This window comes from Haliotis rubra, unplaced genomic scaffold, assembly GCF_003918875.1.
Source record: "Haliotis rubra isolate DU_JTF1 unplaced genomic scaffold, ASM391887v1 Scf15, whole genome shotgun sequence".
In the NCBI taxonomy this organism is placed as follows: domain Eukaryota; kingdom Metazoa; phylum Mollusca; class Gastropoda; order Lepetellida; family Haliotidae; genus Haliotis; species Haliotis rubra.
This window is the reverse complement of record NW_025765447.1, coordinates 2,371,922-2,396,408: the sequence shown is the minus strand read 5'-3', so window position 1 is coordinate 2,396,408 and position 24,487 is coordinate 2,371,922. Positions and strand designations below refer to the sequence as shown.

Genomic DNA, 24,487 nt, shown 5'->3' with positions numbered 1-24,487 from the left:
CGGTGAGCCTAGTGGCTGCAAGAGTTGTATACTCCCCAGGGAGTTGAGATTGATAATACGAAGTGCTGTTGAGACTGACATCCTATGATCGAGGGAAAAACAAAGCACCTGTGAGCAACCTAGCTGGAACTCGGCGCTATATAAATAGATTATAATAATATAATAATAATAATAGATAGATAGATACATCTTGGTTGAACTCTGAATGAAAGGCAATTGGGTAGTCTATTGACCAAGTGTAAGTTTGTAACACCGAAGGTCCAGGTTTGATTCTACACATGGGTACATTGTGTGAAGCCCATTTCTGGCGTTACCCACTGTGATATTACTAGAATATTGCTAAAAGTGGCATAAAACCCAACACACTCTCACATCACACTAAACCACTCACTCTCTCACTCACTGAACTCAAGTTAATTACTTATATTCCAGTAGAAATCCCTAATAACTAATCAATACAGGAAGTACATTGATTTTAGAAGGTTACTCTCTGACCGTGTTAGCCTGGCTGGTCAAGTGGCATGAAGTGGTCAAGCAGCATTTGGTGCATCCCCTTACAACAATGAGAAGAAGCAGATACTGTGTAATGAATATTAGTGTCTCTGGAAGGAGCTATGTCGGTCATTGAGGCTCAGTGAGGCCTTGTGATAGATCGCTCCACATGTCATTGTATCCCATTCTTCACATATACAGTAGAGGTCAGTTTATGGGATATGACAGATGTAGGTCAGCTTGGACCAGGTCCATTACAACTCTGGATCCTCAGTTGATGAAAGAACGAGACACTTTGGAGCTGTGGTCAAATAGATTCTCCAGCATCCTGTGATTGATGTCGACCATTCAAGATGAAGACTAAATGCTGTAGATGTAGTATTGGGTGATGTTCGCATGACCGTCTTTGTCTTGACTTGGTTATTCTGTCTGTCATGGTCATTTCACTCTTGCTGATAAGGTTAACGCTGGCTTGTTTTATTTGATAATCAATCTGAAGACCCAATTTGTTGAAAGAAATAAAAATGTATCAAATTAAATTTCTTGCAGCCGACGTTGCTCTCAGGCAAAAATATATATGCTTATTTAGTGTTTTCGAACAATACTCAAACAGAAAGTAAACTTGAGAGTCAAATTTCACTAAATCGATGAGTATAAGTTAATTCTCTGGTTTCGTAGTCTAGATCTAGATCTAATCCCTTGTCTTTGAGATCCAGACTTTTCCAAGTTTTTCTCTTTGTTTTAAAAAAAAGTTGACAATTTCCCCACTTGTTCATTTTTTCAACTTGTTTCTTTCTCGTCTCTGACATTTCGGTTAAACAGTAAGAATGTAAGTGTTGGCATATCATGTAGTTCCATCTGGATATCATTTCCCTGTTTCCTCACTGTCTGGGGTGGTGGGGTAGCCTAGTGGTTAAAGTATTCGCTCATCACACCGAAGACCCAGGTTTGATTCCCCACATGGGTACAGTGTGGGAAGAACATTTCTGGTGTCTTCCACAGTGATATTGCTGGAATATTGCCAATAGCAGCATAAAACCTTACTCCCTCACTCACTCAATGACTGTTGGCAGCGTCAAATGGTTTATTTCTCAGCTTACTCAAAACGAAGTTTGACTTTCAACATGGGCACAATAGTCGAAGCCAATAATGTTCACTCCTCTGCCATGTCCGACATACAACTGCCACATAAACATGGCATAAAACCATCAAACTCATTTGTTCTTCAGACAACTGTCCTAGAGATCTTTAAAAGACAACCGTTCTCTGAAAGAACAATTAATTCATCAACACATTGTAGCTATATGTCCAGAATCATTGCATTGACATTATTCATGAGACACTGTTTGTTGTTGACATTTATGATTTATAGTTGTCAATGTCAGGTGACATTGAATATTTGAACCTTGGTCAAGGGACAAAATGGCCGAGGTTTCACCTTCAGAATAGCTATAGTATATATCGACTTGTATTATACAACTTTGTATAAACTAAAAGCATCAAGTCCCCTGGATATAGGAACATGCAAATAATCATTATCAACATCACATGTGCCTGTAACACATGAAGTCAATACATTGTCAGAAGGTATTCTCACAGGAACAATTTCAATATGGAAGCTTCTCTCCTTGTCTCTCTCGGGGCAATCAAGAGCGAGGTCAATGAACCTTGTCAGTATCTGCATGCACTGTGCAGAGCACTGTTCCTACGATGATCACAGCTTCTATAGGTAAACATAAATTTGCAGGACTAAGATCTCTGTGAGGAAGCCTCATTCCACAAAGAGACTGACTGACTGACTGACTGAGTTTGGTTTTACACTCTCTTAGCAATATTCCAGCAACATCACGGCGGGGGACACCAGAAATGGGCTTCACACATTGTACCAATGTGGGGATTCGAACCCAGGTCTTCGGCGTGACGAACCAACGCTTTAACCACTAGGCTACCCCACCACCCCTCCACAAAGAGAGGGGTGGTGGGTTAGCCTTGTGGTTAAAGTGTTCACTTATCATGCCATAGACACAAGTTTGATATCCACTTGGGTGGGGACAATGTGTTAAGCCCATTTCTGGTGTCCCTCGCCATGATATTGCTGAAGCATGTAAAACCATATTCACTCACTCACTCACTCACTCACTCACTCACTCACTCACTCACTCACTCACTCACTCACTCACTCACTCACTCACTCACTCACTCACTCACAAAGAGATCTTAGCACTACAACTATGGTTACCAGTGTTAGAGTATGGGAGATACAATCACCTCAGCAATAAAATGGCTTTGTGGAACTGGGCCTAGATTTTCGAAGCTCTCTTAGCGCTAAGATAGTTGTAAGTGCCATACATTAACCGTGACTTACGACTATCTTAGCGCTAGGAGAGCTTCAAAAATCTAGGTCCTGGGCCCTATTCTGAAAATCCCAGCGCTAAGATTATCACAGCTAAGTACACTAAGATAACTTCTTTGACAGGCATGGTTGAAATTGCCTTTGGGAGTTGATGTGGTCTAGTAGAGCTTTTGGCATCCTGTCAGGTTTAAGGATGACAAAGGTATCGTCCACTTTCCGGAACCAACAGAGTGGTGTTATTGTTATCCTTCCTTAAGGACACTAAGATCTTTAAGGAACCAGCACCTTAGCCCTCTTACACTCCTAGCATTCTTAGCACTAAGGCTACGGTCTGTATTTATGTATGAGACCACTAAGGTTGCCATGTGCAGGCAGGCAATGGGCATATCTGTCAGATTGCCTGACAGGACAGTGTGTACAGATGTTCCAGGAGATGCATGTTGTAACACAGCTGCCTCATCTCCAAGAACAATCAATCACAGGATGAGTGAGTGAGTTGGGTCTGATGCTACTTTGAACTGTATTTCAATCATATAATGATGCAGCATCTTGAACTGACCTTTCCACAAAGAACCCAATTTCATGATCAAGTCAAACTTTTAAACCCATCACTATTTGCTGTATCATGTTGGTAAAATATGCAGGGGTCTAAGACCTTTGAAAAATGGACAAATTTGAGGAACGTAATGTGTTCTATTTGTCATTACACCTGTCAACAATGATGGACGATGTCTATGGGGTGACTAATTCTGACTTGGTTATGTCTAAATTTGAATGCATGCTATTCTCGGTTCTATCAATCAGTCAGATCACATGCCTGTCATGGAATTTGACAGTTGTAATAAATCTAATTTAAATAAATCGGTCCAGAATGTGAGTTCACCTAAGTCCTTCTGTGACTTCTGGTGCAAATAGAAGTAGCATCAAGGGAAATAGTAGAAAAAGCTACAGAAATACAGTAGTCATTATCATCATTTGTAGTTATGCCATATTGGCTTCATTATGTAAAGTGATATTGCCCTAACTGGGAATTATCAGGTTTATACACCAGGAGATGGAAAACTGAGTGTATGACAGTGGGTATAGACCCTTGTTACAAGTGTTATGCTGGATCAGCATCGCATGGGATGAATTATCTAAGCTGATTTCTCATGGGAAGAAGCACATGTAAGTTTGGTTATATACATATACATCATACCAACCCCATCCTGTATCACTGATACCTTACAGGGCTTCCCAAGACATCCGTACCCTCCAAGAGAGCAATTAACACAAAGCTCCACGCAGACCTGCAGGAGCTATCGAGATCTAGAACCTTCAGTAGAAATGAAGGATGTCCACGAGACTCATCAGTCTAGCGGTGCCTCCACACTATGTCGTTTTTTAGTTCCATGCTGGTCGTAGATGCTGACAGCACAGGAAATACTTGACATTCTTCACTTTTGCCAGTTCCATATGACCTTTCACATTTCACATTTCACATTCTCTTTGAAAAGACGCTGCTTTTTATATAAAAACAAACATGACAGCATTGGGTTTTGCTGCTCACTGTCCTCTTGAGCTGTGTCTCAAGCTATTATACCAGTGTGTTGTGGTATACTACTCAAAATAAGAAAAGGACCATCCAATGCTCTAGCAGATTAATAATTAATGATGATGAAGAAGTTTAATTTGGTCATGTTGCGCTTGGCCTTTGCCGGCACTGAATTATCAAAGGTCGGTAAAACTAACCCCACTGCTTCATCAGTCTGTCTGTATGATGTCTGTCTGATGTCTGACTGATGTCTGTCTGTCTGCAGTCTGTCTTCAGGAGAGAAGTCCCAGCATGTTATTCCTCTTTCATCATAAATCTGTGTTTATGTTTTGTGATCTCTCTTTGCTCATCGTACCATATCTTCTATTATTTGCTATTATTTATAATGCTCGTACACACATCCTTCTCACCCCTATGGTTAGAGCGTCGGCCCGGAGAGCAGAAGGTTGTGGGTTCGATCCCCGACCGCGTCATACCAAAAGACGTTAAAATATGGTACTTGTTGGTCGCTGCCTGGCACTCCGCATTAATGGGTACAACAAGGACTGGTCGGCTTAGAGTCAGTATAATGTGTCTGAGTGGGGTATTCATGCTTCACTGCAGCATGGTATCTCAGTGGGCTAGCACTATAAAACCAGCTTCAGTCTGGGCTAGTACAAGCAGCCGCACATACACATACACACGCATGCACGTCGTCATATGAGCAAAATATTCTCCAGCTCGACGTTAAACCCAATTTCACCTCACCATCTCACCTCTGTTCAGATCTCATCAATATCCTCATGGTACAACACACCAGAACACCCATATTCTCAACAACAAAGCAATCTATGAATCTACATAGATGGGGCATGGTGGGCGAGGTGGGCGTGCTGTCTAAGGCACCAGGCTAGTGATCCAGCAAGCTTGAGTTGCCAGGATCGAGCTCACCTGTGACCGGGTGTAAAAACCTTGGCGTCAACTTCGTGTGCAGACTCTTTCAGTGTTGTCACAACCCCTAGTGTACAGTACACAACCCTGTGCACTTAAAAGAACCCACAAATCCGTTGGTATATGACCAGATGGTGGCCACATGAATACGTACAAACACCTACAGTCTGTAGTTGCGGGTACAGCAACGTGCAGTAAACTCGGACAAAGTTCTGTGACTATGTGTCCCAGTCCACCCAGCTGTGAATGGGTACCTCGTAAGGATGGGAAAGCCACATTAATTTGGTGCTCCTAGTGGCTGCAAGAGTTGTATACTCCCCAGGGAGTCGATATTGATAATACCGTTGAGACTGACATCTTATGATCAAGGGAAAATCAAAGTGCCTTTGAGCAGGTGATCTGGATATTGGCGCAATACAAATGTATAAATGCATAATAATAATCATCATGATTCCACACTGCTCCTGTAGACACAGGCGCCTGACAATTGAATATTCTGACCAACACTATACCTGACACCCAAACACATCATCAGGGTATCCATGACACCTGTGACCAGAATCTCCAAAGACACACTACATTCGACACCAAACTCTTTATGAGGATTCCATGACACCTGAGTGAGTGAGTGAGTTTAGTTTTACGCCTCTTTTAGCAACATTCCAGCTATATCACATCGGGGGACACTAGCCATGTGGGGAATCAAACCTGTGTCTTTGACATATCAAGCAAACACCTTAACCACTGGGCTACCCCAGCGCCCCATGACACCTGAGACCTGGAATCCCTACGTAACACTATACTTGACACCCAAACTCTTCATCAGGGTGTCCATGACACCTGAGACTGGAATCCCTACGTAACACTATACTTGACACCCAAACTCTTCATCAGGGTGTCCATGACACCTGAGACTGGAATCCCTACGTAACACTATACTTGACACCCAAACTCTTCATCAGGGTGTTCATGACACCTGAGATCGGAATCTCCAAAGCAACCTTTACCTAACCCCAAAACACTCCCACCCTACAAATGTAAAAAATCCAATAACCACCATTTCTTATTTTCAGAACAGACACATATCAGAGTGAATGACCAGTGCAGCAGCTATCGAGTTTCCCTCTCATTCATTTATTTCAGCACATGGACATCTCCATCATGCTTGTTTAATCTGACATGATATTTCCTTGACAGAGTGATCAGTGACGTGTTGAGCCGCTGGACCGATGATTGAGCCTCCGTGCTGTGAGGAGCCACCTTTGACACAGGTTGGTATCTTCATCCCAATCTATGCTTTCAATGATACAATGAAATTGTCGTTATATCCACGTCACGACTGACAGATGATGCTTGTGTACACTATTTGTCTATAAATCACTGATGACAAGTTTAAGAAGTGTTAATCAAACACATCTTATCTGAGGTCAAGCCGAAGACCCCTTCACACACTCCATGGGTATGATGTGTGAAGCCCATTTCTCCATGCCCCCGCTGTGATATTGCAATGGGGCATTGCTAGTTCTGAATGGAGATCATCTCACTCACTCACTCACTCCTTCACACACATCATCATCATCATTATCATCATCATCCTGGGCTGCATGCAGATGAGTGTGTTAGATAAAGAGTAACAGGTCAAGTTCTGAATGGAGATCTTCAGCATTGCTGCCAAAATATGTCATCATCATCATCATCATCATCATCATCATCATCATCATCATCATCATTACTTCCAAGATGAAGAATAATCATTTTGAGATCATACTTCCCAAAATATACAAAAAAGGGTTGTTGATGATGATGATGAGAGCTGGGTATTGACATTTGACACCAGCATTGACAACATCAATTTCAATAACAGTAGTCTGTTAGAAGACATGCTGTGTCTTAGTATGATGTATATAAATTAACCATAACTGCATATCTGTCTCATCTCGTGGAGAAAAGTAGAATATTTTCTTCAGTCAGAGAAATGAACATGATATTCGGCTAGACAGTATGAATATTTTCTGTGCAGTCCAAGATAGTCAGTAAACTATCCTATTTCATCTGGGAGCTGTACAGACATGTTTACAACAAATTCTCATCATCGTTCCAATGTGGAGCTTCATAAATCTTACGTACAAGGACGTATGCTACACAAGACAGTACAGTTATATCTGAGATTAAATAACAGTTTAGAGGCACTATTCGTTATACGTCTCCCGAGTCTGGCTTCGGCTTTCATTATCTTGTTCTGCATCTACCTCCATGCCGCTGCAACATCGTCGACTTGGTTATAGTCGTGAAGGATACACACTAATCTAATTCTGAGGCTAGGGCATTTAGAGTAGAAATCATAAAGTAGAACCTCTGTGAGTAGTGCACAGTCATGGATAGATCGGCAGTCTGACGGATATCTTCACGTCTCCTTTTTTTTTAGGATGTTTTTGTATAAAGGAAGTTCCAGACACCTCATGGATCATCTGAAATCAATGTTTTTGTCTTCATAAAAGTATTTCTCTGATAAGTAAAGGTCAATAAATGTTTTTAAATGTTTTCATGTGTGCAGTTGTGTTATCAATGTCAATGTTGCTGTTTTCACTTAGGTACCGGCAAATCACATGAGAAAACATTATAGTTATTTTATTAGTAAATTAAACATGATATCCCCGGTATAATGACAGATAAATGTTCTAAATATTCATGATTCATAATCCTTTATGCCAAAACTTACATTTTATGGACTAAGTTTATTCGCTCCAAGACCTTGTATTGTTCAGAAGAACCTATATCCTGAAACCTGCATCCCTGATATGTGGATGTCTGTGAATGTTCATCTCGGCTCTATCATATACATGAACTTAAACGTTAATCTACTTGTGTGTTATCACGACTGTGTGTTGATTGTGTATGTCTACAATATATTAATTGTGACCAGTTAACAATTTTTACTTAACCACTTGCAAATCGCTTGAGAAAATGTCAGGGTGTTAAGGGTTATTTTATGACTAAATTAGACATGATACACCTAGCATACTGAAGGATAAACATTGAAAATATTCATTTCATCACAGAACTTTTATTTTCAAGGAACAAGTTTGTTTGCTCCAGCAAAGACCTCACTTTGTACGCAATATAGCTGTACTCTGAAACCTACCTCCCCGAGGAGGAGGGGAGACTTTAGTTACAAAAGCCTGATTCACAATAAAATATTCAAGCATGTTGGAAGCAAGGAGGTGTATTTGCATATGTGTGTTCTTGCTTGCCTTATTGCTGATTGGTCAGTCACCAATCCATCGTCACTTTCCATCTTCCAGAACAATACAACATGACAACCATCCATTGTGTATGACATCATAAACTGATACAATGTCATCATTTGAACAATAGATTTTGAAGGTTGATATCTCAGATATATTCATATATTTTTTTCTTAAAATGACATTCTGTATTATATAGACTAACCTACCAGTTCTTGTAACTCCAAAGAGTGGAAATGGGAAATTAGTCCCAGCTTGTTGACTTTGTGTCAGTTCATAAAAGTTTTCATGGTTGTGGTGTGGTCCTGTGCATGGAGCTCTGGACCCACGTGCACAAAGCGATCTAGCGCTGCAATGATTGTAACTCCCATTCTCCAACATAGGCTTAAGATAGGCGTAGCGCTAAGATCGCTTTGTGCAAGTGGCCCCAGGTCTCAAATCAGTTGAAGTTAAGCAATGTTGGGCGCGGAGAGTCCTTGGATGGGTGACTGTGTTTGGCAACTTGACTTTAGTCCTGCCCCACAATGAAGCACTATGACATTGCCATCAGCCTGGACTCGTACAAACAGTCTCACACACATACATACATCGTGGTAGCCTTGTGATTATGGCTTGTCATGCCAAAGACCCTGGTACCGTAGTGGTAAGGCGTCTGCCTATCACGCTGAAGACCAGGCTTCAATCCCCGGTGGAGGCACCTAGGTTCGGGTCCCAGGGTGGGCACATTTGGGTTGTATCCTTGGACAAGATACTTAGATCCACACTGTCTCAGTTCACCCAGCTGTAAAATGGGTACCCATGATGATGTGCTGGCAATGTGAGTGCTTAGTTCATTGCGCCTAACAGGCAGCATGGCTGTATGGTCCCCAGGGAGTTGAAAAAGTATCAGAAAGTACGATAGTGTCCTATGACCGGAGATAGTAATGTACGTAGCGCCGTGAGCAGGCAATGTGCCTAGATATGAGCGCCATATAAGCGGACTATTACTATCGCTATGACTACAATGTGTGAAGCCCATTTCTGGTGTCCCCTGCCATGATATTGCTGGAACATTGCTAAAACATTGTAAAACCAAACTCACTCATTCACATACATATCAAGCAATAAGTACAATGATATTAACCTACCCTCACCTTACCTGCAACACATCTTTTCTACCAGAAATGACAAACTTGACACAAATATAAATTTCAGAAAGCTGAAATATGTTACATTTAAACTGAAACTATTTGTCATACATTTTGATCAACTTAGTGAACAGGTTTTTACACTACTAGTATATTTTGCAGTTTGGCTGCAGCATCATAGCATGGGACATGAAGAATGAATTTAAAATTCTACCCATTTGTGGAATAAAACAACAGTAATCAGTGTGATGAGTGAACACTTGGACAACTGGGCTATCTCAGCACCAATCTAATTACATGAAGCATTATTCTATAAAACAAGAGTGTTCGTCTCATCTTCTTGAATTATTTGAACATATTGACATTAGTTGTGAGGCAAATAGGATCAATGGCAAACAAGGTTGCAATATTTACATATATTTGACATGAGAGTTGATCCCTTCATCACCTAATCGAATGTAAGGGCTGTATTTCCATCTTATCATTGCACAAGTTTGATTCAGGAATCAATGTTTGCAGATGGCATCAGTTTGGCATTGAATGACTGGATTTGATGTCTACAAGCCTCCACATTGACGGAAGTCATCCTCTGTCAACATGGGTTCCCACAATGTGATTACTGAAGCTGATTGTCTGGATATGATAGCTAACACTGTTAATGGTAAATCCTACAATGAGAAAAGCAGGATATGTACCACTCAGTTTTTGTTAGGGATAATCTGATATGTCCGGAATATTTAAATACACACTTGACATATGAGAATCAATTTTTTCAGGAAAAATCTCTATTTTTTAATTTTTAGATATCCCCATCACAGCTCAACAGACAAGGATCTCAGCATTAGAATTGAGTTGGGGTGTTTTTTTTCAGGATTAGTCTAAAGGACGAGTATGCATCTTATTTCAATAATTCCCAAAGTTTGTATTTCATCCTGCTTAAACAAGACAAAAATGTTTAACAATTTTACATTTTGTTGTTAACTGAAACATTGAGAACTGGTTCAGAAGTACTAACCCCAAACACTTGTGGTCTTACGAATATCAATGGATCTTCACTCGTCTTCAGCTCAGCTGGCGGACTATCACAAATCAGTTATTAAACATCACAACCAGTGTAAAAATGTTTTCCAGTTGTCTGTGAATATGTTCCAGAATCAGGGGTTTATCTTGCCCTAAGAAGCAAAGGGTCCACCGGACCCTCAAATACTAATTTCAAAGATCCATACAGGAAATCTGAGGGTCTTGTAATGTAATAACATAGTGCAGTGAACTGTATTTTAAGATGTAATCATTACATTTATCAAAGCGATTATATATTTGTTCCTGAAAAGTTACTTCAATGAATATACTGGTTGATTCCTCAGGATAGAATCTACATGTTATCTGTGTCCATTACTTACGTCTGTTAGTACCAGGTCCATATTTCTGCATTGTGTAAACCCTGGAACTACTATACAATAAATAGTCACCGCGGGGAGAAAAAGCTACAAATTATGAAAAACTTGTTTGAACATGAAAACAGCAACTTAAAAAGGGGGGAAACAGATGTGAAAGCGTAAGAAGTGATGCGTTACTTGTGAGGACAATTCATCACCATCATGTGCACCGTACTCGTAGGGTATAAATTCAGGCACATCTCCAATCTCTTCTTGCTATGTCCCTCTATCGTCATAGCTAACACTTCACGAGTCGATGGTTGGGAAAAAAAGCAATTGGACATAGAAGTGCTGCCGCCCCTGGAGACATGATCTCCAAAATTAGCTGCGTAGTGGAAATGTTTGAAAACCGCACATGCCGTGATCAATTGTTTAGGACTCTGTCGGTTCTGTTACGAGCAGTAGCACACGTTATCATCCTCGTAAAACGGATATGACCATGGCTAGTCATGTTTAACTGCATATTGTTGATTATTCTCAGTATTTTAGGCACGGATTGGAACAGTTCACTTGCAGTTGGGAAAATTAACATTTGGAATCTGCTCTTGTCCTGTGTTTGTTGCTAAAACATTAAAATATTTCTCATCAGTGACTTTTATACCCTGAAGAATATATCTTTTAGGAAATGTCACATTTTCATTCTATATTTGTTTCATGTTTTTCAGCATTTTGTAGAATATTATTGTCATTTTGTTTACTGTTAGACATTAGTCCATGAGTGATATTTCTTTTCAGTTTGTGTCAAAATAAAATGTTTGTCGTGATGGAATTATTTTTATACTTAAACCATAATAGGGTGGAAGTTCAGAAATTCATTAATGTATTCATGAGCATCTGTCTAAGACATGAGGACAACATATCTGCACCCATTGTGTGCTTTCCTTTGTTACAAAACTTGCATTCTGGAACAATCCATAGCATGGTGGAAGGTGATGTCTGTCAACAAAGTAGGACAAGATCTTGATACATCAACCTGGTGTAGCAGGCCATTTCTTGCCCGGTCTAAACTTTCCCCGGGCAGAATCTGCCTAGGCCAAACTTTCCCCGGGGAAGTTTTGGCCTAGGATATTCTTACTCCGTGGAAAGTTTGGCCTTAGTACAAATTGTAGAAATCCATAAAAAATAATTAGATCTAACATAGAAATGACCAAATGTAAATATCCAAGAATGAGTGAGTGAGTTGAGTTTTATGCCACTTTTAGCAATATTTCAGCAATATAACTTCACACATCGTACCCATGAGGAGAATTGAACCTGGATCTTCAGCGTGACGAGCAAATGCTTTAACCACTAGGCTACCCCACTGCCCCTCCAAGAATGAGTCGGCCATTATGACCAAGAATGAAATAGGACAATGACCTTTAAGATCAAGGTTATAATCAAAATAACACATGGACGGTATTTTTCGTGCATGTTTCCCCTCAATACTGGAGAACAGCAATCTTGCCTATTTGACCACTACAGATAAGAGCTTGTCAGTGATTGGCTGATCAAGTGAGAGAAGACCTCTGATGATGTCAGATGTGAGTTGATTGGTTAAGAGGCCCATTTGTCAATAGGTTTTTGATGGCCAAGGAATTGGTCAATTATTGCAAACTTGTTTGATCTGAATTGTTTCCATTGATGTCGTATCTTTTTCCACTTACTTACGAGACTGTCCTTAATGCTATCTCATCACAATCAATTGACCGAAAGGGGACAATGTACTATTCTGAATGGTTACATTAATTACTCTGCGATTACCAGCCTCTATTTGACTGATTACTAACGTGTCTTGGATCAATTTACTGACTCTGTGAGCTGTTTTCTATGGTGATAGCCCTCAGTTATATGCAGCTTTTGGTCATTGGGATTATTATTTGTTTTATCACATGTCTTAGGAACATTTTGAGAACATGCATGAGAAAAAAATTAATACAAATGTGCTCATTTTTTTTTTCAAACCAACAGAACCCACACACGTAATATTGTGTGATTACACACAATTCTCAATGCTTTTAGAAATTTATCATTTTTATGTTCGAAAAGCTTATATGATGCTCATTTTTTTCATAAAAGAAATTAAAGGAAACACAGCTAATGTGTTATGACTGCTGGATTTTGTAACACACAGACTTATTACTATAGTTGGATGGTGGGGTAGCCTAGTGGTTAAAGCATTCGCTCATCACACTTGGTTTGATTCCTCACATGGGTACAATGTGTGAAGCCCATTTTTGGTGTTCCCCACCGTGATATTGCTGCAATATTGCTAAAAGCAGCGTTAAACTAAACTCACTCACTCACTTCAACTATAGCGTCCAGTATTACTTCTTCCAAATTGGGGGTGGTGGGGTAGCCTAGTAGTTAAAGCATCTACTCATCACACCGAAGACCCGGGTTCGATTCCCCACATGGGTACAATGTATGAAGCCACTTTCTGGTGTCCCCGTGGTATTGCTGGAAAATTGCTAAAAGCGGCATAAAGCCATACTCACTCACTGTCCCAAATTAACCTTGGTTTTCAATTCTCTTTCTTTGCAAACAGATAGGAAACGAATGGAATTTTCACCATTGCTTTTTCATTTGTTTGCTTAAATACCTTTCTCTTTCCTCCCACATCAATCTGACATGTAGTTATATTACTAAAAAACGTTAATGATATTTTACTTTAAGAATGGAACATCTGCTTGTTACTAAAGTGATTACTATTTCCATTAAAAACCTGATGTATTATATGATCGATTGACAGTGATTGTTTTACAAGAGTAGATGCCCTCAGCTAATATTTATCATCTTCCAAGTTTCTCTTGACGACAGTTCCATAACTTTGTGGCCGTCAGCTAGTTAAAACCGGAAACTATTTCCCTACAACCTGTCACAAGCTGTGGATTGTCATCACCTTCTGTTGGTCTTTCCTGTCCTGAAGCTCTTTACATTTCTTGATTGAAATTTGTCTCAGACACGGAGCCATTTCAGATATGATTTATAAGAAAATGTGCAAATGAATTTTTTTTAAATTCATTAAAATTACCATACAGGTACTAAAGGACCTCAGTAGCTTATTGTTGGTTTGTGGATTGTTCTGAAAGTATTCTGCTCTTTGTATGGAAACTGATATTATTTTGTTGGTCTCTGTATGGAAACTGATATTATTTTGTTGGTCTCTGTATGGAAACTGATATTATTTTGTTGGTCTTTGTATGGAAACTGATATTATTTTGTTGGTCTTTGTATGGAAACTGATATTATTTTGTTGGTCTTTGTATGGAAACTGACATTATTTTGTTGGTCTTTGTATGGAAACTGATATTATTTTGTTGGTCTTTGTATGGAAACTGATATTATTTTGTTGGTCTCTGTATGGAAACTGATATTATTTTGTTGGTCTCTGTATGGAAACTGATATTATTTTGTTGGTCTCTGTATGGAAACTGATATTATTTTGTTGGTCTCTGTATGGAAACTGATATTATTTTGTTGGTCTCTGTATGGAAACTGATATTATTTTGTTGGTCTCTGTATGGAAACTGATATTATTTTGTTGGTCTCTGTATGGAAACTGATATTATTTTGTTGGTCTTTGTATGGAAACTGATATTATTTTGTTGGTCTCTGTATGGAAACTGATATTATTTTGTTGGTCTTTGTATGGAAACTGATATTATTTTGTTGGTCTCTGTATGGAAACTGATATTATTTTGTTGGTCTCTGTATGGAAACTGATATTATTTTGTTGGTCTCTGTATGGAAACTGATATTATTTTGTTGGTCTCTGTATGGAAACTGATATTATTTTGTTGGTCTTTGTATGGAAACTGATATTATTTTGTTGGTCTTTGAATGGAAACTGACATTATTTTGTTGGTCTTTGTATGGAAACTGACATTATTTTGTTGGTCTCTGTATGGAAACTGATATTATTTTGTTGGTCTCTGTATGGAAACTGATATTATTTTGTTGGTCTTTGTATGGAAACTGATATTATTTTGTTGGTCTTTGTATGGAAACTGATATTATTTTGTTGGTCTTTGTATGGAAACTGATATTATTTTGTTGGTCTTTGTATGGAAACTGATATTATTTTGTTGGTCTTTGTATGGAAACTGATATTATTTTGTTGGTCTCTGTATGGAAACTGATATTATTTTGTTGGTCTCTGTATGGAAACTGATATTATTTTGTTGGTCTTTGTATGGAAACTGATATCATTTTGTTGGTCTTTGAATGGAAACTGACATTATTTTGTTGGTCTTTGTATGGAAACTGACATTATTTTGTTGGTCTCTGTATGGAAACTGATATTATTTTGTTGGTCTCTGTATGGAAACTGATATTATTTTGTTGGTCTTTGTATGGAAACTGATATTATTTTGTTGGTCTTTGTATGGAAACTGATATTATTTTGTTGGTCTTTGTATGGAAACTGATATTATTTTGTTGGTCTTTGTATGGAAACTGATATTATTTTGTTGGTCTTTGTATGGAAACTGATATTATTTTGTTGGTCTTTGTATGGAAACTGATATTATTTTGTTGGTCTTTGTATGGAAACTGATATTATTTTGTTGGTCTTTGTATGGAAACTGATATTATTTTGTTGGTCTTTGTATGGAAACTGATATTATTTTGTTGGTCTTTGGAGAAAGTCTGTCTATATTTTTGTGTATTGTTACAATTAAGGTGACAAATATTGGGAACTTACTTTGCGATAACTTTAACAAAGTCATGGCCATTTTGTTGTATGAAAGAGATGTTCCTTAATGAACTTATAGAGATAATGATAAAGACAATTTGCTGACTTCATTTCAGGAATAGACTGTCATTTAGTTCAGAAATGCTGTAAACATTCATGCCTTCAAGAAATGGTTAGAATACATGAACTCCAAAAGGAGCCAGAATACTGGCCTAGAGCTCAGGCAGGCTAGACTGTTCTTACACACCCGTGAGTGAGAAACCCATGTGAGAAAACTTGTATCACACATATGTGTGAGATCTATTTCTTAGTCCCGTGATTGGCTACTCCATGGTGATGACCTAGGGTCAGGTTATGACGGACTACTTTCCTGATTAAAATTCATTGATAAGTTCCTCGTGCTTCAATCGAACAGAAACCTGTTACTCGTGCCAAAAAAAAACTACACCTACCTGATATTTTCGTGATTGCAACATAAACAGGTATTTATCCAATTATAAACACAATTGAAATAAATTCCAGTCATGAATTCAAAATGGCTCGAACAATCAGTGATACCTGTGTAAACAATTATGTGAAAATCGCCGATAGACATAAAGCCCGGGATTCCCTTCGAATATTCAACATGTACAACACTGAAACTTTTACTGGAGAGATGCGACAAGTGTCATGTATCGTCTTGAAAAAATTCCTGACACGATAACGTCAGTGCCTGTACATTGTGAGATCGATTTATCTCGTTTCTTTGATGAATTGATGAAGATGACATTTGTCACTGATAAACATGATGAAGGCCCACTTCCAGCTTCGGGCATTGTGATTCCAATGTTATCAGATCATGACAATCAGAACCAAAACACATTCGTTGAAACAATGTACAACATGGAAGGTTTGCAAGGGTTCATGAGAGCAAATGGTGACACACGTCCTTTCTAATCAATCGAACATGAAAAGGAACGGTTGATCTACACATAAGTCATTGCTTAAGATATTCTTCCGACACATAATAATGCAAAGTTTATGTCTTGATAACATACAGGATATAATCAACTCACATTTCATACTGATGACTCCGTAAATTCCGTTACATTCCAAGGGGCAGTTTCTGGATCGGGAAAACGAGAACGCTGTGGCGAAGAAGAGTAGTCCCCCATTGATAGTGAACGTAACCTCAGCAATGTCATATTCAAGCACACGGGTTACACCTAATGACACACACTCAATAGTTTTGGCTCCAATTCGATGGGAGAACATTGAACGTAAACTGGTACACAAGTACAGGACCACCTCCGTGGCGTAGTGGTTAGAGCGTCCGCCCGGAGAGCGGAAGGTTGTGAGTTGGATCCCCGACCGCGTCATACCAAAAGACGTTAAAATATGGTACTTGTTGGTCCATGCCTGGCGCTCAGCATTAATGGGTACAACAAGGACTGGTCGGCTCGGAGTCAGTATAATGTGTCTGAGTGGGGTCTTCATGCTTCACTGCGGCATGGTATCTCAGTGAGCTAGCACTATAAAACCAGCTTAAGTCTGGGCTAGTACAAGCAGCCGCACATACACATAGACACGCATGCACGTCGTCATATGAGTGAAATATTCTCAAGTACGACGTAAAACCCAATTTCACCTCACCTCACCTCACCTCACCTCACACAAGTACAGATCCCCAATGACAATGTGCAGAGATATCCAAAACAATCTTCCAATGACGACACCCACCAAACGATGACGATGACATCACACGCTCAAATATTTTTTACTTGCAAGAATTAAAATTTTCCACATTTGTATGGTAACATCATCGTTTTAGAGTGTTTAATCAATTTTCTGTGATCTTATCTACTTTGCATTATCACTATTGCCTTGATGACGCAAAGATGTGGCAGAAACGTTTTTGTGGAGGGTCACCATGGGGATGAGTAGTGATTAGGAAGCCAAGTGACGTCACTCATTCATAAACGTTGTGTTGTGTATTATTGCGCAGCTACGATGAGAAAATATGAAATTTGAATCTATTTGACCATAAAATGGTGCAATTTTATAGTGTGTAAGAAACAGATTACTGTACTCGCATCTGTCAGATATAATTTATCTTACAACTCATTGTAAGATAAATTATATCTGACAGACACTCGTTTAGTAATCTCTATGCCCACCCACCCACTCACTCACTCACTCACTCACTCAAAAAATAAACAACCAACACCCACCCACCCACCCACTCACTGAAAAAATAATAAAATACCACCACCCACCCACCCACTCACTCACTAAGAAAAGAACACCACCCACTCACTCATTCACTCACTCACTCACTCAGTAAATCTGTAACATTGGGTGGGGACAAAGGCTTACTGTTGTGTAATTTTCTCCTTTCACCCAAGTATCGTTTCTAATGTCTGCCTGATTAAACCAGCTAATCTTGATCGCATCCATTTCAATACCAGTACTGTTTGAGAGACTTGTGCAAGCAACTGTGATGTTCCGTCTATCAAGTTTCTTCCAGTTAACATGTCATCAAAGGTTCCTGTGAATTTGACAATGAAACATTTTTCTCCCCTAGACTAGCTTCGTGATGTATCAGTGCTGTACATCAGCCGCAAATCAATTTGCAATTTATTCACGTGAATACTGTGCTCTATGCATCATTCCCATCACGTCGATATCGCCAGTCTTACTCGTAATTATCACTTGTAACTTACCCAGCCTGTGCCTATTACCCTTCTTATGAAGTAATTATATTCCTGAAAGAACACGTTAACGACAGTTGTGTCTTGCCTAAACTGCCAGGTAATTGATCAAGATGTTTTGATATGACTGTGCTAAATATCAAATTTCTGACATTTTCCTTAAATATGACTACTCAGAATATAATTGATAGATTATACCCTACTGTCCAAACTAATTGATGTTATATTTCTGTCAAAATGGTTATGTTGAAGTAAATGACATTTCAAGAAGTTTATTTAATCGATTAAGATTATCGTGATAAAGTTCCTGCAATAACAAATTGTAAATGTAAAATCTGAGATTGTCTCGTTTAACTCTGGTCTTCTTAAACCCTTGTATGTTAGATTTATAAAAAGACATATGTTGAAATATATTACTTTATACATAAATAATATCAATTACCTTCTCAAGAGACATATATGCATGTTTATGCGTCTTTGCCATCTTGGAATAAAATTGATGGATATGTCAATTTGTGACTCAATAAGTGAAATGGGACTTACATGACGAGTCCTTATGTGCATGGCTGTGGTATGAGTGCCACTGCGAGGTGAAATTGGTCCGAAGTTTATCCACTGATATATCCAGACTGCATTGCTCAGTGACTAAGAAATATCTCCCAGTCGGCAAGGAAACGGAAGTATTTTCCTTCAAACAATCAGTAGACCACTGATGGCGGATGATTTATGCTGGCACTGCAGTACTGTTAAAGTATGTTCCGGTCAATCTATTTCCATTTTTTGGTAAAGTGTTACATGAACTATTCACCAAGATAATGTAGTTGTCATGATTTGACCAACAAGATGAAGTATCTCGTAAACAACATAGATCAGGGTTTTACAACCAATTGCTTCCATATCCACATGGGTGATAAAACTCTGAGACTCCTTCGGCGCCAATAATTCCTGATAATTTTGTTCTTGTCACCTTAGATGATGGAGTTTGCGAAAAATCTGTTGTTTGACCCACGTCACCTTGCTCCTTATTGGTAATTATTGTACGATACAGAATTGTCTCATCTTGATGCCGAGCCCCCTGTCTGAACCCCAACTTGATGAGAAAATGGCGTTATCTCACACTGCTTCAAACACCTTTGCCATTAATCTTGTGTAATTGATAGGACTTTAACCTTAACGTTCCAATGGTTACTTGAGAAATTAGATTATATTAAACAAAGCTTTTATGAAAGGACCTATAGTTCAAAGATTTTTCATCATGTTTTATTCAATTTCAGACTTATTTACAAAAGCCTGAAATATCTCTAGCTGTCATTTAATGAAAATAATTAACAAATGTTGTAATATTAGGCTATTTGTGCAGAAATTGTGTAGTCAGTATGTTCATTAGAAATTTGTGATTTCACTTAAAAATTGTACTCAAGCAATACAACTTAACTTCATATCCTCACTGTGAAGCCCATTTCTGGTGTTCCCTGCCGTGATGTTGCTGGAATATTGCTAAAAGCGGCGTAAAGCCAAACTCAGTCAGTCATATCCTCACATATATATAAAATCATGTCCTGGGTGTTCGAATCCATATTCAATTCCAAGCATTTCTTTGAGTGGCGTTTATAGAAGTTGGAGGTCAGATAGAACAAGTATATGGATGACAACTTCTTTTATTCTAGAGCACGACGTTTTGATACAGGTTCTTGCATCGTTTTCAAGTATGAAAGTATGGATATACTTGTTCTATCCAATTCCAAGCAATAAATCTGAAGGTGACCTCTTCATTAAAAACCTGTTTTTCTTGATATGATGAACACGGCGTTTTCGAGTATATTCTTTCTCCTTCAGCATCGTGTTCCTCATAATAAAAAAGTTGACATCCATAGATTTTCACCTTTTGTGGGTATCGCTTCTTAATGCGAACAGAAAAATTAATGTCAAACGTATGTATCTGATTAATCTATTTCATATGTTTATAAGTTCTCTTTTGATTTTGTCAAATCATTTTTCACTTGTACACTATCAAAAACTATGTTCAAACATAAAAACAAATGATTAGTTTGCAAGTGACCAGTAATTAAGTGAGTGAGTGAGTTAATATTTAACGTCACATCGGCAATATTTCAGCCATATCGTGACGAGAACATATTTGACATTGAAATGGAATATCTGTATATTATAAAAACCTGTCATCAAAGGACAATAAAACAACCAGATTTATGGCAGTGATTAATATTTTGTGTTAAAGAAAATTGATGCTGATTTCGTATTTTCCGAAACATATAGCGGAGAGGCCTCATAGGTGTGTTGCATGTGTAGAATCCATTTGAGTTTGGGCAGTAAAATATGTTTAAAAATATGGCAGTATTCAATGAGCAGACAGAACAAGTTTGATGAATGGTGTGTTTACGAGGACAGGCTTGAAATGCTACCTATGGTGTGTTTACGAGGACAGGCTTGAAATGCTACCTATGGTGTGTTTACGAGGACAGGCTTGAAATGCTACCTATGGTGTGTTTACGAGGACAGGCTTGCAATGCTACCTATGGTGTGTTTACGAGTGTGTTTTACGAGGACAGGCTTGCAATGCTACCTATGGTGTGTTTACGAGGACAGGCTTGCAATGCTACCTATGGTGTGTTTACGAGGACAGGCTTGCAATGCTACCTATGGTGTGTTTACGAGGACAGGCTTGCAATGCTACCTATGGTGTGTTTACGAGGACAGGCTTGCAATGCTACCTAACCCACTGACAAAGAAACATAAATCGGTCATGACATTGAAAGTCAGGAATGAAAACAGCATCAGTATAAAAGAAGTAATACATAAAACTGTCATCAGGATCCTAATCAAAAGAATCGCTTCCCCATCTAACTTTCACTTAAATGACCAAAATAAATCCTGATCTAATTACAACACTTACAACTGTTTTTAAAAAAATGTTATCAAAATTTGACCACATCAGATAAAAAGATCCAAGCCATGTCTATTTGCTGTCGTTGTAGATGTATGTGACTGATGCTTTAGTTAAATTGTTTTTGTAATTCTGATATTTTTTCAATTCAAATCAGACTTTTCTTCACTGAATGGTTTTCCCTGACAATGTCTCAGAAATGGATGAATAAAAAAATTGATGAATCGATTCCTATAAAACCATCTTTTACTCAATCTCCCAATTTTCATTTATTGATGCTACAAACTAGAAATATATTTTTGGTACTGTTGGGAAGACAACTTATCTTTATAATCAATTACTGTTCGTGAACATGTGATTGCCAGTTATTTCACAGTGCTTATTGGATGTCTTATAAGTAATACTTTTGATTGAAACAAATATATTTGATGCTCCACTTGGTTTATTTTCATTCACTGAGTCATAAATTCCAGTATCAGCTGTAGGGAATATAGCGGCATATTACGATAAAACTGTCAGATATATATTGTTTGATGTTATTTTCTTTGATGGTTGGCTGCAGTACTTAGTTTAAAATATTTGTTATACAGGAGTTCTTCTTTTACAGACCCGTGAAGATCCCGTTGGGAATTGATCTTCAGTAACCCATGCTTGTCGTAAGAGGCGACTAACGGGATTGGGTGGTCAGGATAGCTGACTTGGTTGACATGTCATCGGTTCCCAATTACGCAGATCGATGCTCATGCTGTTGATCACTGGATTGTTTGGTCCAGACTCGATTATTTACAGACCGCCGCCATATAGCTGGAATATTGCTGAGTGCGGCGTAAAACTAAACTCACTCACTCACTCTTCTTTTACAGCTACCCTGCGTCTGTAGCATCTATGCGTGTAGGGAAGGACATGTTCACCGTTTTGCGAAGACCTTCGTCATCACTTGTTTTCAGTGATCCATTCATATTATTTTCTTCACTATTTCAGCTTTTATGTCCAATGGAATCTGTTTCTGGATAATTGGGACTGGTTATTCTCTAGCGTTGACATTTAAAGTAAAACACTTTGATGCATAACTGACCTATTTTTGTCTAAGATGTGTCCTGCGTTTAACAGTGATGTTCATTTACTGGAGACATAAAAGGGAAAAGCTAACATGCTGCAAAAAATTGCGTAATGTGCGTCCCAAGGGAAGGGATTATGTTGATCCTGGGGTTTTGGTTAGGTTCTTTCAACACTGCATGGAACAGATAACCAGTAACTTCAAGTTTTGAGTAGCTGTTTCAATATAAAATTCACTGACATTTTAAGAGAGAAAAGTAAGAAACATATTAAACAGCAACCATACAGAGTAACTTGAAGGTGGGGCAGTGTTCAGATGATGAGATACTAGTATATCAATCTGTGACACCATGAACAATGATGACGTCATGTCATATTTTGCTTGACAATGAATATGTCATCAGTACTGAAAATGGAAATGCATATGACAAACTACGGTTATTGCTAAAATTTGTGGTCTCTTGAAGTTCGTTTCATGTTAAATGGGACAGTAGGGTAGACTAGTGGTTAAGGCATTTGCATGTCGAAGACCAGGGTTCAATTCCCCACATGGGTACATTGTGTGAAGCCCATTACTGGTGTCCCCTGTCGTGATATTGCAGGAATATTGCTAAAAGCGTCGTAAAACTATACTCACTCACTCTACATATTAATTGAAACCTCTTTCAACATTAATCCTATTTACTGTACAGATTTTTATCCTGTGCACTAATGTACAAGCATACTGTTTGGAGTACAACTGGTGATGATGTGCTGACTTTTCCGTGTTTTAAACTTTAGTTGGATATAGATGCACTACAATAGCACCGTTCGTGACAGTGGACTTCCTGGGATCGGGGTGAACTAAGTTTGGGGACAATCCCTTGTGAACAAGCAACATCTCATAATTAACCTTCCTACTTAATTGGAGGTGGGGTTACTTGTAATTAGTTTTATCAGATATGTTTTTTATAAACATCAAACCTTGAAAGTGTCTTGGTGCTCGTAAGAATGATAGTCATGTTGGGATTGTTGTGTTATGACAAAAGTTTTCACTGTTTTTCAATTCAAAATGTAACTTTGTTCAAATCTGAATGAGTGGAAGACAACAAGAACAGTGTGTTCCCTGGGGATGTAAATGATGCAGCTTAATTGAATTGTTAAATCAATAAAGGGGATATAGTGTGCCAGAACTTAAGGGCAATGTACTTCCAGTGTGCAGAGTTGTTTAACTTGGCAATACCAGGATCTGCTGATGTTTTATTGTGATTATGATCCTTGGTTTGCCAGAAACATACCCATGTTGGTAGATTTCAGTTTATCATCCAAAACTGTGTTCCACAGGAGATATTGCTTATGTGAGATCAAACGATGTTTCCTAGGAGATATCGTTTTGACAGTAGATTTTGTACAATGCCCTGACTGCTATGACGTCATGAACTTGATGACGTCAGAATGCTATGGTGGGGAGGGGGGTGGTGGGGCAGTGTGGATCCAGATTGGAATTGGTCTGAGTGGAATATAATGCTGATAATGGTTGCTAAGTATGAACAGATCAAGGCGAATGTTGTTTTTATCTACCTTTGAAGGCCTGGGTTAAAATTATTCTTCAGCATCCCCATGCTTGTCGTAAGAGGTGACTCATGGCATAGGGTGGTCTAGCTTGTTGACTTGGTTGACACATGTCATCGTATTGGAATTCCATAGATTCATACTCATGCTGTTGATCACTCTATTGTCTGATCCAGACTTGATTCTTTACAGACCACCACCATTTAGCTGGAATATTGCAGAGTGCAACATTAAACAACAAACAAACTAACCTTACTCCCCCTATTTCAAGGATATAGGGGTGATGGGGTAGCCCAGTAAACCGTTCGCTCGTCACGTCAAAGACCCGGGTTCAATTCCCACATGGGTACAATGTGTGAAGCCCATTTCTGGTGTCCCCAGCCGTGATATTGCTGGAATATTGCTAAAAGCAGCATAAAACCATACTTACTCACTCACTAATTGAGACATATGAAAGATATGTATCAACCTGTCATCCTGCTTCAGCAAATATTAG

The 24,487-nt window shown here is 38.7% G+C and overlaps 1 protein-coding gene and 1 long non-coding RNA gene across 2 annotated transcripts in view; both read left to right on the top strand.

Moving 5' to 3' along the window:
* The window catches only part of LOC124270176 (integrator complex subunit 13-like), a 414,381-nt gene that overhangs the window by 242,895 nt on the left and 146,999 nt on the right, over positions 1-24,487 (top strand). The gene's annotated exons all lie outside the window — the stretch shown is intronic.
* Positions 1-24,487, top strand: part of LOC124270181 — a 146,241-nt gene that overhangs the window by 121,236 nt on the left and 518 nt on the right. The window contains exon 4 of the long non-coding RNA XR_006896700.1: positions 6,507-6,580. This is a non-coding gene — a long non-coding RNA (uncharacterized LOC124270181). The remainder of the gene's footprint in view (positions 1-6,506; positions 6,581-24,487) is intronic.